This window comes from Camelus ferus, chromosome 14, assembly GCF_009834535.1.
Source record: "Camelus ferus isolate YT-003-E chromosome 14, BCGSAC_Cfer_1.0, whole genome shotgun sequence".
NCBI lineage: Eukaryota > Metazoa > Chordata > Mammalia > Artiodactyla > Camelidae > Camelus > Camelus ferus.
This window is the reverse complement of record NC_045709.1, coordinates 26016951-26032755: the sequence shown is the minus strand read 5'-3', so window position 1 is coordinate 26032755 and position 15805 is coordinate 26016951. Positions and strand designations below refer to the sequence as shown.

Below are 15805 nucleotides of genomic sequence, written 5' to 3'. Positions count from 1 at the left end.
CTTGTGTGCCAAATTCTATTCAAATCTCAGATGCTCTGTAATTTTTCTCTTGATTACTCCAGCGAAACCTGATTCGTAACAGTCACAGCCTGTAAAGCTAATTTGACAGTTAAGACTACTGAGTCCCGTAATATTTGCGTTGTGGCTGTACTGTGATGTTCTCTAAATCTCGCTGTAATTCCGTTTTCTGCTAGTTTCTGTCTCATCTCTCCAAGTAGACCGTTAACTCCTTGAGGGCAAGGAGGGTGTTTTAAAGACCTGTGGGTCTCCATCCCCTCCTAGCCCTGCCCCCTGTCCCCAGTGTGTGCTGTGCTGCCCTGCTCGCAGTGGCTCCTTGATTCGCGAGTTGAACCGTCACCCCAGGCTGACGCGCGTTTCTGAACTGAGACCATCTCTGGGTTTAGAGGACAAGGGGCTGGGATTCTCGCCTACCCTTTCCCCGTGGAGGCGTCAGAGTGAGGCGCGTGGGCCGGCATTCTGTTCCTTGTGAGACTGGGATGGCACTACCCTTCTGTCCCTGTGAGCATGAAAGGGGACCAGTGAGCCTGGCAGGGAAGCAGGCTCGCTGGTGCCACGCTTGAGAAGAGACCCAGAAACACAGTGACCGAGTCCCTGCGATGTCGGGGGGAAGAGGGGAGGCCTGGGGGGCCAGGGTGTGGCCAGTGTGGGGCAGCCAGGGGCTGAGAGTCTGCCTGCCCTGCCTCTCCGCACACGCACCCCTCCTGGCTAACCCTGATGTCGAGGAGAACGTTCTACACGTCCGTCCAGCCTGCGCTTGCGCCGTGGAGATGTGCAGCACGGCGAAACCTGGCGCCTAGCATGAACCGGCTGGTTTGTAATGGGCAGAGGATGGCAGATCCTGAAGATCCTTGACTTCAGTTGCATATTAAGTAATATGCTCCCTGGGACAAGGGGGCTTTTCAGAAAATACGGGCCCATTTTGTGGAGGTTTTGTTCGTACTCATTATGTTTCTGATAGAATCCTGTGTTTTCTCCTGGCTTTATAACTTGTGCAGAATATATAAAAAAAAAATACACAGACATGAATGAACAAATGTGAAAGCCACAGATGTTCAGGACTGGTCTGTATATTTTTATGCAAAGGACATTTTTGGCCAGGACAGACAATAAACAGTCCTTTCCTTCCCCCAACACTGATATTTGAGTTGCTTCAGCACCAGAAGTTGTGAGTGTTGATAGGTTGGCGGACGCAGTGGTTTATTCGTTTGTCTGTCTGAGCCTCAGACAGTCGCTGGGGGAGGCTTTCGGCGGGGGTTGCTTTGCTGATTCTGTTTATGTAAGTTTTACTGATTTGCGGAAGGTACACAGTTTCCAAGGGCAGCTTTCAGGTCAGACATAGAAAACGTTGATGAGAAGCGTCAAGTTAAGGTTCAAAAGGCTGTGCCCCAGGGAGCCAGCACGCCACGCACGCTGAGGTGTGTGGAAAGGTAGGATGAACTGCCCCAAGATCTTATGGGGCCTGGGTGCCTGTAGAGAACTTTTGTTGCTACAGAAAATGTAGACTTTGACCCAAAAGCATTTCCTTGGGTCTGTTTGACTTTTCCCTTCCTCAAATGCCTCTGGACGCCTTTCTCCTGACTTTCCACATCACACGTCATCCACCACACTTGTGTGCACATGCACATGCCCACGGAAAGGGAAAAAAGAAGGAAGGAAAATGAGAAAGAAGAAAAGCAGCTCACGTTGAGCAGGAGCTTGCCAAGCGGTTGGCGAGTCTCTCAAGACAGCATTTGTGGTCCTGGAGTTTTAGAGGCAGGGCTGGTTTGCTCGGCTGCACACGAGTCCGCCGACCAAGGTGAGGACGGAGGCTGGCGTGGGCGCGGGAGGACACACCTGCTCTACCAGTCCGGGCGCTCGCCCCCACGGAGATCCGGCAGCTCCAGGGTTCCTCACCACGATTGAAAAATGAGGGGTGAGGAAGAGGCTAGGTGTGGTCTAAACAAAGCCCGGGTGATGGAGACGTCTCAGTCACAGCTGTTTTCTGTTGCGGCAGCCACAGCAGTCCACGCGACAGCTTTGAAAAGGACAAAGAGTCTCCTTGTGTTTACGCTGTTTATTGCTGTATAGGATTAGGTCTGTTGCACACACAGAAGAGGAAGGCATTTTATTTTACACAAATCAGCTACTTAAAGTAAATTGAGATATATAGAATTTACCAATGAAATGAGTGATTTGATGTGAATAAAAGAGGTGGTGTGTTGTAAATCGACACTGACAGCCAAACGGGGAAAATTGACAGAGCACTGTAATCACTCCCAACATCCCCTGAAGGTATTGATCCAGAACCTCTGTAATCCCCTTCACATAACACAAGCAATTTTATGTAATACCTGTAATAAGGGCGCATTCAGGCTCAAGTAGCCGTCTGAAGCATTGTATCTAATGGCGAAGGGGCCGCCGCTGAGCGTGGAGGGAAAAGCGAGGTGCCTCCCGCCCTCTGGAGGTAACAGCCTCCGATAAGAGCGAGTTTAGGAGATAAACAGCTCCTAATGCCAAAGAAAACGAGCTATTAATTGCCGGCTTGCTAACTACGCTGTGGGAGAGGGCGCGGCGGGCAGTGCGGGGCAGGGGCCGGGCCGGGGCTGACGGACTTCTCGGGCTCCCGCCGCCCGCTATCTGATGCTAATTACAACCGCGGGGAGACGCTGACAGGCGTTTAGCGGCCGGGCCATTACATCCTTCCCAGGTGCTTTCCCGTGAAATGTTCCTCCAGTTTTACAAGCTCCTTCTCGCCCTGATGGATTATTCCGCAGCCTTATCAAAGCTTTGCCAGCTCCTCATTAATATATAGAGCGAGCCGCACCGCCCTATATATCATTGTCTTCCTCGCGGGGAGGGCTAATCCGTCAGCTGCTATCAGCCCGTCGGCAGAAGGTGGGTAATCAGAACCGACGGCAGAGAATCATGGGAGATCAGGGAAGGTTAAATGAGGCTGACAGTTGTGATAATGATGATTATACTATAAATTAAGATATGATGATAAAGGAGAATAAAAGACACAATCTGAAGCAATATTTGGTTGAACATGTCTCTCTCTTTCGTTACTGTTAAACGGCCATAACATTTATCACACCGAACAAGAATGGACGTTTAACTACCATGATAAAATGGGACGGCGTCAGATTGAAAACCCAACAAGTCGTGATTACAGTGTCAGGCACTTTCCACTGGTTGAGAGAGAAAACGGGAGACAGAGCATGTGTTATAATCATTCACGCATTATTCTGCAGAATGAGAAGAAAATAGATCTATTTTAGAAATGTCTTTCAGCCTCCTCCGAGCAAAACCGGAGGAAACGGTTAACATACTCTGCTTCGCAGATCGTTTTTATCAATGAAACAATAGGACGTTAAGTGACGGTCCTCCCATCAGGTCTTCTCCCCCAAATGTGTGTTTATTAGAGGCTGATTCAGAGGCTGCGAGAGGGAGTTCTGGGAAAGGCTTGCTCCCTGCTGAATTCTGAAATAAAGTCAGCTGAAGTCAGTCCGGCAGCTCCCGGTGCGGCTTTTCACAGGCGGCGTTTCCAGGCTGCAGTAACACCAAAGCGAGGCACCGTGTGCTTTCATGAAGTTAAGGAGCAGAGCATCTGACGCAGCCAGGCCGGTTACTGAGTTGCCTTTCCTGATGTATTTCTTTGGGGACAGGCTGTGGCATTTGAAGTCTGAAAGAAATTTTGACAGCACCGTGGGAAAAAAATTTAAAGGAGGCTCCACGTCCCTCCACTCGCTCCCGTGTTGACCCTTAGAGTTTCTGACCCGGAAGCTTCCCACACACGTGGACGGCCGCCGCCGCCACAGCCACCCAGATGTCTGTGCCTCACGCCGCTGGCACCGCACGACGCCTTCTCCGTCTCTCCGTGTGGGCGGGCTGGCAGGTAACGTAAGTCATGAATTCCACAGTTAGACGTGCATCCGCAGAAGGAAAGTGTGTTTTCTGGTCTTGTTTTCACTTCTCAGTAGAATCAGGGACGGAGGGAAAGGAACCCCATAACCCCCGTCCGCCTCCTTCTCCGCAGTTCACCTTTCAGCTGCGGAAGAAACACACCCACAGTGGAAAACGCCCCGCTGTGCCCCGCCTCTGTGCGCGGCCCTCGGGAGCCGGGGCGTCGGGGGAGTGAGAGCGCAGTGCTCCAGCTGTGCCCGGTGTTGATGGCGTGCAAGGCTCCCGGACCGGGGTTATTATCATTGCTGTTACTTTGCAGCTAACACTTGTCCGTTTGCACCAGGGTTTCTTAGCCTCAGGCCCATCCGCATTTAACTCTTCGGTGAGGGCAGGGGCCGTCCTGTGCGACGTGGGACGCTTAGCAGCATCGAGGAGGTTGGCTTCTGCCCCCTGCTGGCAGCAACGCCCTCGCCCCGTGTGATGACCCACACTGCCTCTGGACATGGTCAGTGTCCTGGAGAGGGGCCTGGAGGTCGTCACCTCCAGTTGAGAACTATTGATTTAAGTACACTTAGCACATCGCTGACTGACGGTGTTGCTCTGTGAAGCCTTCCCAGTGATTCCTGCCGTCTCCCTTCCACAGTGGGTGACTCAGTGGACGTGAGTCGGGGGCCTCTTGTGGCAAATACACAGCATGTTGGAGCAACCCCTTCAGCATGTGGTTGTGAACTGGCCTGTGGTCAGTGAACTTTAACACAGCACACTTACTAATTGACTTCCAGCGTGTGTCAGCAGAGTGGACACTGCCCACGTCCTTCATCTGGGTGGAAGGAAGGACGAGGCCTGCCTTACAAAGCCGCCAGTCCATCCTGGGGACGCGTAGTAGGGTCCTCACTCTGGTATTGACATCCACCCTCCAAAAAGGACGTGACAAAGCGCGTGAAACCGGGACTGTTTACGGACATACACTGGCTGTGAGGTACAACCCAGGTTGAGCACACACCGCTCGGGGCGTGTGTTGATTCCAGTTTCATCGTGTGGTCACACACCTTACACATAAGCACACAGTCGCGGGCAAAGACTCTTGCCGTTTTGCTTGGAGAGCAGTTACTGCTTCAGAATCAGCTCTCACTGTCTCTAGGAAGATGGGACTTTATTGTTGGCCTTTATCCTCCTGTGATCAGGTTGCTTAGTCTCCGATGATCAGACCTGCATGGCCTTTTCATTGAACAGGCTGAGATGCCCAGCTTCCCGCCCCCCCAAGTCCTGTGAGCTCGCCCCGCAGGTTGAGTCCTCCGCCCTGCGATCGTTCAGACTTACCCTCTGCTCCAAATGCACCTTTCTTCCGAGATGCAGGGTGCATCTAGCAGGGCTGGGAGACAGAACCAGGAATGTGGGTTCTGCTCTCTTGGGGTCATTTCAGAGGGTGTTGGAGCCTGGCCCCAAGTCTGGCTGCAGCCCTCCCTCAGTCTTTGCCCTGACCTTGCAGCCCAGGCCCTGTGCACGCGGTGGCAGGCCATGATTGACTGAGCCCTTACGACACGGGGACCCACGTGACACAAAAGCCAAGCTTCTTTCTGGTAAAGGCGCCGCACATGGTCTCACTACTCAGCAGACACGTGGGGGCCCTCTGGCCGGCCCAATGTGCCCAGCTCCACGAACCCTCAAGCCTGCTCGCAGGGTGGACGTGGTGTCCATCATCTGGCTGTGGATTCTGACTTTGGCGCCTGAGCTGCAGCTGGAAAACAGCTCATTCCAAAATCCATTTTATTAACTTTGTTTTGTTGGCTGGAGCCGAGGGCCGTCTTAGGCCCCGAATAATCAGTGGCGCAGTGAGCTCCGGGGCGAGAATGAGGGGCTTTCTTCTTGGCCATGCTCCTGCAGGACTGATCTGTACCCCCGGGCCGATTGTCACTGGCAGAAAATGAGAACCAGGAGCATTCAATGCAAAGTAATGTGTTCTGTACAATTACTGGATTAATAATTTTATTCCATTACCGTGTGGGGAGAGAGGACATCGGCCGGCAGATCTGCAATTCTAGTCTATTTCTAAGCGTCCTGTTAAGAGAGTGAGCAAGGGTCAGGAAACTTAATTATGCTATAACTAGATAGAAATTGCCAAGTGATAAAAAGAAACATCCAGACAGATTCAGCAGGAAATTACAGCTTTAATAATATAGCATAATGCCTACTTCTATACAATTATTGGAGAGACTCTGAATGGTTCAGAATAGCAGGCTTGAGTTTCCAGTAACGACAAAAAAAAAAAAAAAAAAAAAAAAAAAAAAACTAACCACACACAGCAAATGACATTTTGCATCTTGCTGTAAATATTTTTTTTTCAGAAAAATGAATAGCATCATTATTCAATGATCAAAAATATTATTCTCTTTCCAGACCAGATGCTGTGGCCACAGTGACATTTCGAAATGACAAGAGGGTTGGATTATGAGGGAGAGTCATTTACATTTGCAAATTAAGTTTCTGGCGTTGTACTTTAAATTTAAAAAATTGTCTACCCCATTGGGCCTTTCAGAAAGAAAAAAACCCTGGTGGGTGGGGTGCTGGGTGGCGTGGGAGCTGGCACGTGTGTGGTCGACCGCACGCTCCCTGGGAGCTCCTGCGGGGCTGGCTTGGGGTAGCGCGCACCCTTTCACCAGAGCCACGGAGGCGAGATGAGGAAGATGGGTGTCAAGGTGAATAAGCGGGGACCGCTGGCCATCCTCCCCAGTCTTCACACGGGGGGGGGGGGGGCTTGCCAGAGATCATGCCGAGAGGGGCCTGAAATGAAGCAGTCAGGCTTTGCAACGCCATCCCCCAGTTTAAACGGCAGAGCCTCGCCCGCCGCGGTCCCGCTGCACGTGGCCCGAGACCCTCTGTTGTTTGCGTGGGTCCCCCCTCCTCGTGCGGAGGGAAAAGTCATTTCTCGTGCTCACCCAGGAGAGCCAGTGTTTCATTTTGTATTCTGAGGACGCAGATTAATCAGCCAGCTCCTACCCAGAGATGGCCATTCTGCACAGAAATCTGCACATCTGCATATTGTTGCTCTGCCCCGAGTTTAATTTCCTACAGGAGCTGATATTAATCACCCTGTTTAAACAGAGGGGATTTGGGGTCTGTACAAATACGACTTTTTTTTTCATGGAACTCATGGACTGTTTTTCTTCCTTTTCTTTTTTCTTTTTTCCAATTTAAAGGGACAATAGCCTTACTGGCTTAATCCTCAATAGTTGCGGCTGTGTTTTATTTTTGCTTGACTGTTGATGGCTGGGGTGGCAGCAGCGTACCTGGACTCGGCCTCTTGGACTTGAGAACTGTGTTCGGTAGATCTGGAAGCAGAGCGGCGTTTTGGCACCGGGGACCGGGTTTGCCCGTGACACATCCCTCTGCCTCTCAGGTGACAGCACGGAAGAACTCAGCGGGGGAACAGTGGCAAAATCTAAGTAGTCCTTGCTGCTCCCCAGCCGCTCGTGTGCAGGGAGCCGGGTTCACCAGTGGCTGGTGCCTCTGCCAGGAGCCTTTGGCATCTCTTACGGCAGCGCAGCGGTGGCCCGGGCGGGAACAGGAGACAGACCCTCCGCGCCCAGAGAGACGCGCCGGGCCAGCTGGAGGGGGAGACACGCGAAGGTTACGGACTAGATGCGCCACCGTCATTAAAACAGAAGCTGCCACCAGGCTTTTGTGTCGATCGCACTCTGGCCCCTCTTGGCCTCAGAGGCTAATGCAGATTGGCGCTTTTCCCGCAGGGCCTCGTTCAAAGGCCCCAAGGACGGTGTGAGCGGAAGGCAGCAGGAAGTGTTGGAAAAGCTGGGATCTGAGGCCAAAGACGCGCTGGAGAGCCTGGCTGCCCTCGCCTCCCTCACACAGGGATTTCCTGGAGCAGACCACCCCGAAGGGAACCGGAGGCCGGGTGTCCCGAGCTTCGGCCCTGTAGGGTCCGACCGCTCTGGGTTTCCTGACCCTCAGCATCTTTGCCGCTGCGATTAGCAGTGTGCGTGGGTGCGGCACCTCTTGGGCTGAGAGGAAGTTCCCCGGGAGGGGCATTCCTTTATTTCAGCCAGGTCCCACGGGGCACTTACAAAGCAGAGTTTGTGACTCTAAGCGAATACTCCCATGGGCGAGATTGCTCGCTAATTAAAGCAAAAACAAAGGACAGAATGTTCAGTTTTTTCTTGCTCAGCTGAAAAAAAAAATGAGGAACTGTCTTGCATTCCGTATTTTCTCCTTAGTTTGTTTCTGCCGCTGACTCGGCAATGGGAGGTGGCTCTGGTTGAGGGGAGTGAGGTGTTGCGAGGTGGACCTGTGTCTGGAGGAGAGGTTCCCAGCGTGCGCGTCACGCCTCCTGAGCGCTGACGCTGCTCTGTTTTCTCTGCCCGAGTAAACCGCGAGGGTGTCACCCCAGGCGAGCAGCGGCTTAGACTGTTTATCTGTCTGTGCTAATAGCATTTTATTTGAAGTCTTAGAAGTCCCAAGTGGCTTAAAAGGGCGCTATTACATGATTTCGCGTTTTATTGCGAAATGACTGGGTCCACCTTCATTTGCGTTGCTTTGAAGTCTTAATGCTCCTTGGCTGTCAGAGCCACGCGTCCTTTCCGATTTAAACCTGGAGCAGAATCCCCTCGAAACGAGTCCCTTTCTTCTGCAGGGAGTGAGGAGCCTTTAATAACTCGTAAGAATATAGTTTTCAAGGTCATCGTGTGGTTGTCACTGGTGCAGTACATCTTACCGGTTGGCTTATCGCCAGTGTGTCTGAAAAGAGAGTGAGAACTTAAATTACACTTTCTCATTCCCGGAGTGCGCCTGACTGAGGATGTTTACTTTCCGTTAAATTATCTGAAAGGAAGACAGATCTTCATTTCCCACCCCAGTCCTGACGTGTACACACACACGCACAGTAGAAATGCTGGAACGTTGCAGAAGCCTTGGAGTAATCAGCACGTTCTTTCTCAGGAAAAAGTGCGTTCGGATGAAAGCAGCCTTTCAGCCTGTGGGGATGTGTCTGCCCTCAGGACAGTCAGGAGAGGTCAGCGGGGAGGTAAGCGGTGATGCTGGCCTCACTGCGGCGCCAGCAGCCCCGAGACCCGGCCGTTACCGGCCATCAAGGGGGCTGTGGCCCCAGAGTGCGGGGAGCCTCTCCTGAACCCCCCAAAGGTGCTGAACCATCCCACAAGGTCACAGAAAACCCTTGGGACAACGGGGCAGAAATGATGCAGGGAGCTTACAGGGCACTAGTTCACAAAGGGTTATAAACCAAAAACTTCACTGGCTGGATGTTATATGTGTGCCTGTGTGTGGTGTGTGTACGCAGACATGTGTACGTGTGTGTGGTGTGCTCGTGTGTGCACGTGTGTCTCTTTAGGGTTAAAATGATGTATGCAATCTCCTGGGAGACACTTCTGGGGTCTTCAGCTGGGCCCTTGACAAGAACACCCACCAGGGAAAACATCTCCCTGTGCGTCTGTAACTGGGGCCTTTGGAGGGGCGCCTCTCGCTGTCCCCGCAGGACCTGCGCTCCCTGGAACCGTGGGACACGGCACCACAGCCGCGACGCCACGGGGAACGGACTCCGTGGGTGTTCTCAGCAGGGCTGGGGCTTTCCTGGAGCCCTGGCATCCTGGTGACAGAGCCCGGTGGGGGGACGCCCACACTCTCGGTCAGCTGCCCTCAGCCAACACGTTTGTAGGGTCCTCATTTGCCTGGCCCAGTGGGTACAGACAAGAGAGATGGTCCTGTCATGGAGCTGCCTGACTTCCACGGCATCATTCGTCCGGAGGTGCCAGGTTCAGAGGCGGCCTCCAGCCAGGTCAGAGCGGCACAGCATTCCGCCCACACCTCCAGCCCTCGCCGTGCCCGCTGTGGCGCTGAGGCTCAGGTGACCCACCTCATTCCATCTCAGACACTTGACTTCATGGGAAAAGGAGCTGCAGCTCAGGCAGAATAGACGGTTTCCTGAATTTGTCAGCAAGTGGCAGAGTGTAGATTCCCACCGGGCCTGTGACATCAGAGCCCTGCATCCTCCCACGACCATTTTCCCTCCGTTTTATTTTGCTGTTGAAAATCAAAGCAGATGCGGGACTACAGATCCCTGGGAGGAAGCTCGACGGAGGCTCTTTGCAAATTCTCACCAGACCCCCCTGCCTGGGAGGCCGTGGTAACCCTTCTGCACCCCGGCCTCTCCATTTGTGGAGCAGAAATAAAGATTGTCCCTCCCCGACAGCGAGGGGAAGGAAGGCGAAATCTTCTCAACAGTCTGGTGGCGTGGGCGAGCCGGTGTGAGAGGAGCCCTCCTGGTGGTGCGAGCGAGGGCACTTTGTCGGGAAGCGCAGTGGGGCGCCGGCGAGGTGGAGACCAGCGAGCTGTTTTTTGTTTTTATTTCCCTTTCCTGCCCTGCAGTTCTGTTGACTTTATCCAGAAGTCACGAGAGGGCCCAATGTACAGATGCTGGGGTAGGGGAGGCCATGTCAGGAGGAAGGTGACTGACGGTAAATGTCAAATACTAAATCCTATCTGGTTATTACCCAGCACATTAGCGATGTAAGTAGCTTAACAATTACGGCTGTGATTGACTAGGTGGGAATCAAATCCTAAACATCAACTGTCAGAAGGGGTAATTATAACCCGTGAGCACCTGCTTCCGTGAGACTGGCAGCTCCGCCTAACATCTGCCCGGTCTCGCTTTCACACTTCTCACGTGCCCTTCCCCTCTGAGTGGAGCCCCGTGAGATTCCTGCACGGAGAGCCGTGGCTCACCAACCGCGTCACGCATTCGCACTCCTAGGGCTGCTTGTTGTCCACGGTCACGGCTCCCTGCTGACAGGTTCACCACTGAACGGGGAGCTGAGAACCGGCGCGGTGCGTTTCCAGCAGACGTTCCTGCCGTGCGCAGTGTGTTGGTAAGGCGTAGTAGTGGGCTGGGTCTGTAAGGATGTCTACGTGCACTGAAGTCGGACTGGAACCTGGAACAGTGACTGCACGATCCCGCAGTGAAAGCGGGGCAGCGGGCTGGCGTCGCACGACGCGGTGTCTCACCTGGGGCCCTTGGGCTGAGCAAGACGTGTGCTGGGACCAAGGGCGCCAGGGTTCCTCACCACCCTTCCACGGGGAGTATTTGGGGAGCAGGTTGAAAAAGCCACCTGTCCTTCTCCGGCTTGGTTTGTCTACGTCTCTGGAACTGAAGGTCTCGTGTTCTTGCCTGTGTACTAGGAGGGGAGGGGCAGAAGTTCATGGGAACGACTCTCTAAGCCCCTGTTCCTCAGTGTTTGGTGGGCGTTACTTTGCTGTTGAACTGTTTTCTTAGGATAAGGGCTGGGGTGGATTTGTTCTGCCTGACAGTTCTGCAATCACGGTGAATGCTTTAGCTGGCCACATCCACGTGTAATTCAGCTGGGGGACAGCAGGCAGGTGGGAGGGAGATGGCAGAACTGAACCGAGAGGGCGGGAGTTTTCTCAGCGGCGTCTGCATCTGTTCACTGATTTCAGTCGTGTCCCCGTTCATACCTTCATCCCTGTCATGCAGAGATTCTTCCACTTTACAAGTATTTCTTGAGCACCTACTACGTGCAGGCCCTTTGCACAGCTAGACGGGCATTCCCATGGATGAGACAGCATCGGGCACCCCAGATTTTGGACTCTCTTGGCCTAAACACACTCCGACTGACTTAGCATGGTGCAGGCCCTGGGCGGGGGTCTTTGGGCGTCCGGCTGTGAAAAAGGTGGATGTGGTCCCTGCCTCTGTGGAGCTGACCATGTAAGGGGAAAGCTGATCATTGAACAGGTGAATGCGAGCGTGGCCAGCGAGCGTGGCCAGCGCCTCCCGGGGCCAGGGGCGGGGCTGCGGGCCTCGTGGCGCTCAGAGCCCCAGCCTGACCCGCACAGCCAGGAAGCTCTGCCTGGAAAAGGCGACAGTTTGATCGAATCCTGAAAGGTAAGTAAGAATTAGTCAGGAAGAATAGCCATTTCCTCATGAATTTAGCTTCCAAAGCCTGGGTTTTGTTTAAAAAAATCGTATTAATCAAACAAATAAATTTCATAGCAGTGGAGACGTTTGTATCATAATATCCAGGCCCTGTAATTGTGAATAAAATTCTGTAAGGAAAGAGACTGTCTCTACAGCGAGAAAGACGAGTCCGCGTGAAGAGAGAACCTCGCGCTGCGCTTCTTCCCTTCGCGGAGCGGCGCCCACGGCCTCGAAGAACAAGGCTGGCGAGTAACTGAAGGAAGGATTTAGGAAGTACCTCACGTAAGACGGCATGGGTACAGCGAGTTCCCGACCGCGTCAGGGCGGTTGTGCTGGCACGGGATCACGCGGGGCGGCTGTGGGCTCCCAGGTCAGTCCTGATGGAAAGTAAGACCACAGGCTTTGGCTTGGTGCCTCTCCAAGGACTGTGATGGGGGCCTTGCCCCCATGCCTGGGCCGTCCAGGATCACACCAGGCCAGGGCGTCCCTCCCAGAAAACCTCCCTTCTCCCCGGGGAGCGCTCTGCAGGGAAGGCGGGAGGCCAGCGGTGACGGGCAGCTCCGGGACCAGGGGGCTGAGTCTCCAGGGCCGGGACTGCACGCCTCTGCTTCTTCCCCTGGAAGTGCATCTGGGCGGGAAATGGGAGACGCTCGCCCCTAGCTCAGCCAAGCTAGCGATGCCGGAAGGGGGCGTAGGGCTGGGACGCGTCTCTGCTCATCTGGACGCACGACATCCCCAGAACCCCGAGCGGCTCGTGCAGGCTCACAGAAACGGAGGGCTAATCAGTTTCCCAGTTCCTTCTCATTTCCGGTTCCATCCTCCGCACTTTATTTCTGCTTCCCCAGTTACGTTCCCAGCAAGCAGTCTGTTTAACATTGCATGCACCTGCTCACCAGACCCCGGAGGACCCGAGAGGCAGATGCACGGAGAAGAAATCGTGGCTGTGAAAGCAAACCAGGTCTTCTAAACACGGGAGGGTCGTCAGGTGTTCAAGTAGGAAACTGGACTTAGATGGAGCGAGCTGTCCAGCTCCAGGCTGCGCAGGGAGCGAAGGCCTTAGCGAAGGCCCCGTGGAGCCGCGTCCCTGCTCGTTCTCCCTTCATATTTCAGGTTCTCTTTGACCATTGCTTCGGCATTTTGTGTGTGGCGTGGAGTTTCAGGTGTGCAGTGAGTTGAGACTCAGTGATCGGCAAAATGGCGACAATGATCGTAAATCGGAGAGTCAGACTGGTGTTAGCAAGACGAAGCAAGCGCCCGGACGTGGCAGACGGTGCTGGGACAGGCCGTGGTGGCGGGCGTGTGCGGGGACAAGGCCTTTCCCAGCAGCCTCTCCCTGGACACACGAACGTACTGGTGCTCTGGGGGTGACAGGTCTCACGGCAGGAACGGGGACGCAGGACAGCCAGGCCGCTCTGACCTTCCGCTGCTATTCCTGCCTGCGGCCTGCACGCGCTCCGGCTCGTGGCTCTGCCCAGAGCTTATTCCAGGGGAAGAAGGCCAGCTCCTGGTCCCTCCCCTGGGAGGAGTGGTGTCAAAGCCCCTCATGCAGATCTGCCCTCGGCAGAGGCCAAGGGCGGCCTGTGGACGTGTGCCCCCGGGGCCTGCAGCTCACACGCTCTGAAGCAGACGTGGCTGCTGGGGTTGAAGTCCACGGAGGGTGTCCCATTGGCGTGTGCTGCTGCCTTCAAGGATGACCGTTCCCATCGTGTTTCTTTCCAAGCTGTTTTAAGAAGTGTCTGGACGCATTCCCACCAGTAACAAATGAGAGTGTCTGCTTCTTTGCATCCTTGCCAACGTTTGGTGTTGTTACTTTGAAAATTTTTATTCGTTTATTTTTAATCTTAGCCATTCTAACTGATGTGCAGTGGTTGGTCTCTTGTGGTTTGGGTCTTCATTTACTTAATGACAAACGATGTTGAACACCTTTCCATAAGCCTGTCTGCCCTCGGCACGTCTTCTTTGTAAAGCGTCTGACCAGACACTGCCTTACTTTTTAACTGGGCTGTTTGTTTTTCTTATTGCTGAGTTTTAAGTGTTCTTTGTATATTCTGGATAGAAGTCCTGTGTCAGATATGGATTTACAGATATTTTCTGCCAGGTCTGTGGCTTGTACTTTCATTCTCCTAACAGTATTTTTCACAGAAGGTAAATTTTTACTACAATGAGGTACAATTTACCAGCTTTTTGAAGTGGGTCACGCTTTTGGTATCAAGTCTAGAATCACATCACCAAACCCAGGGTCCAACAAGCTTTTTCCTGAAAGTTTTATATTTCTACGTTTCACAGTTAGACGTAAGATCAGTTTTGAGTTAAAGTTTTGGATAAAGGGTGACGTGTGTGTCCCGGTCCGTTTATTTATTTATTTTCATAGGTATGTGCAACATTTCTCATCTTTCACAAATTCTTTCTCCGTTGATTGATGTTGCATTTTGCCCGAAATCAGTTGACTGCGTTTTTGTGGGTCCTTCTGTCCTGGTCTATTGACCTGTGTGTCTGTTCTTCTTGCCACTGTAATGATGATGGTTCCAGTAACTTTGAGTCATGTGGGGGCTTCTGTGTCAGAATCGTCTTGACCATTTCTAGTTCCTTGGCCTTTCCATGTACATTTGAGAATCAGCTTGTCAATATCTATAAAAAACCAAAACAAAACCTTGCTGAGATTCTGGTTGAGATGTTTACAGATCAAATTCTAGAGAATCAACATCTTAACAGCAACGAGTCTCCTGTTGCATGAACACAGTATGTCTCTCCAGTTACTTCTGTCTTCCTTGGTTTCCTGTGGCGTTTTGTTGTTTAGAGGATACAAACCCTGCACGTATTTTGTTAGATTTATGGTTAAATCTAATCCTGGTTTGGTGTTACTATAAATAGTATTTTTTCTTTTAATTTCAAACTCTCATTGTTTGTTCCTCAAGAGCTCAGCTGAGCTGAACACTGAGCTGCCAGGTGTCCGAACAGCTGGTTAAGAAAACACGCTGAGTGGCAGAGACGGAGTCACCTGCCGTCACCTGCCGTCACGTGACAGTGTTAGCAATAGGCTGAGCCGGAGGAAGAGCCGGTGCCCACTCTCCACTTTGCCCGGCTCCGGTGGACCAGGGCGGACCCGGGGGCATCTCACTGCCGAGGGAGCCCGGAACGAAAGTCCCCTGTGGTTTTATGGACCAGGGGCTCGGGGGAAGCAGGGGGCAGTGCTGGGAGGGGACAAGGGGTGACACTGCGTCAGAGCAGAGCAAGGTGTCCTGGAGATTCCCTTCCCCCCACAACAAGGAGATCCCGGCATCGGCACCTGAGGAGGCCCCAGATAAAGAGGGCTGCCCAGGCTGGGAATGCGGGCGTGCCTGGCAGCAGGGCTGGCCTGAGTGCTTGGAGCTTGCAGTGCCCCTGGGAGACCCTGATGTGCGGGCTGCACCCCACGTCTGGGCTGGGAGGGCACTTCCCCCGTGAGGCCTGTGGTGGAGCCCCCGTCATTGCCACGGCCGGGCTGGAAGGGTTACGCGTGGCTCTGGGGCCAGGAGCCGGGCTCCTCAGCTGCGTGTGGGAACACAGGGTGACTGTGTGTTGTAGCCTGTGGGCTTGCTCTCTGCTCACTTAGTAGTTCTAGGTGGTTTTGAGGATTTTTGTTTGATTTGTATTTTCTACCTGGACAGTCATGTCACCCGCAAATAGATCTGTTGGTCTTTTCTTTCTCTCTCTCCCCCCGTCGCACCGTGTCAAGCCTCCCGTGCGACGCTGAGTAGCAGCACTGAGTGTGGACGTAGGAGCTTGTTCCGAGTCTCGGGGAAGCGTTCAGCGCCTCGTCGCCCACCGTGATCGGGTGAGCGAAGGTGGCCTCTGTCAGGTGTAGGAAGTTCACTTCTGTTTCTTCTTTACTGAGAGTTCAGATTGTGAATGGACGTTGAATTTTGTTCAGTGTTTTTCTGCGTCTCTTGAGATGATCGTGTACTC

At 53.2% G+C, this 15805-nt stretch overlaps 1 long non-coding RNA gene across 1 annotated transcript in view; it reads left to right on the top strand.

Moving 5' to 3' along the window:
• The window catches only part of LOC116668624, a 195768-nt gene that overhangs the window by 145933 nt on the left and 34030 nt on the right, over positions 1–15805 (top strand). The window lies entirely within an intron of this gene.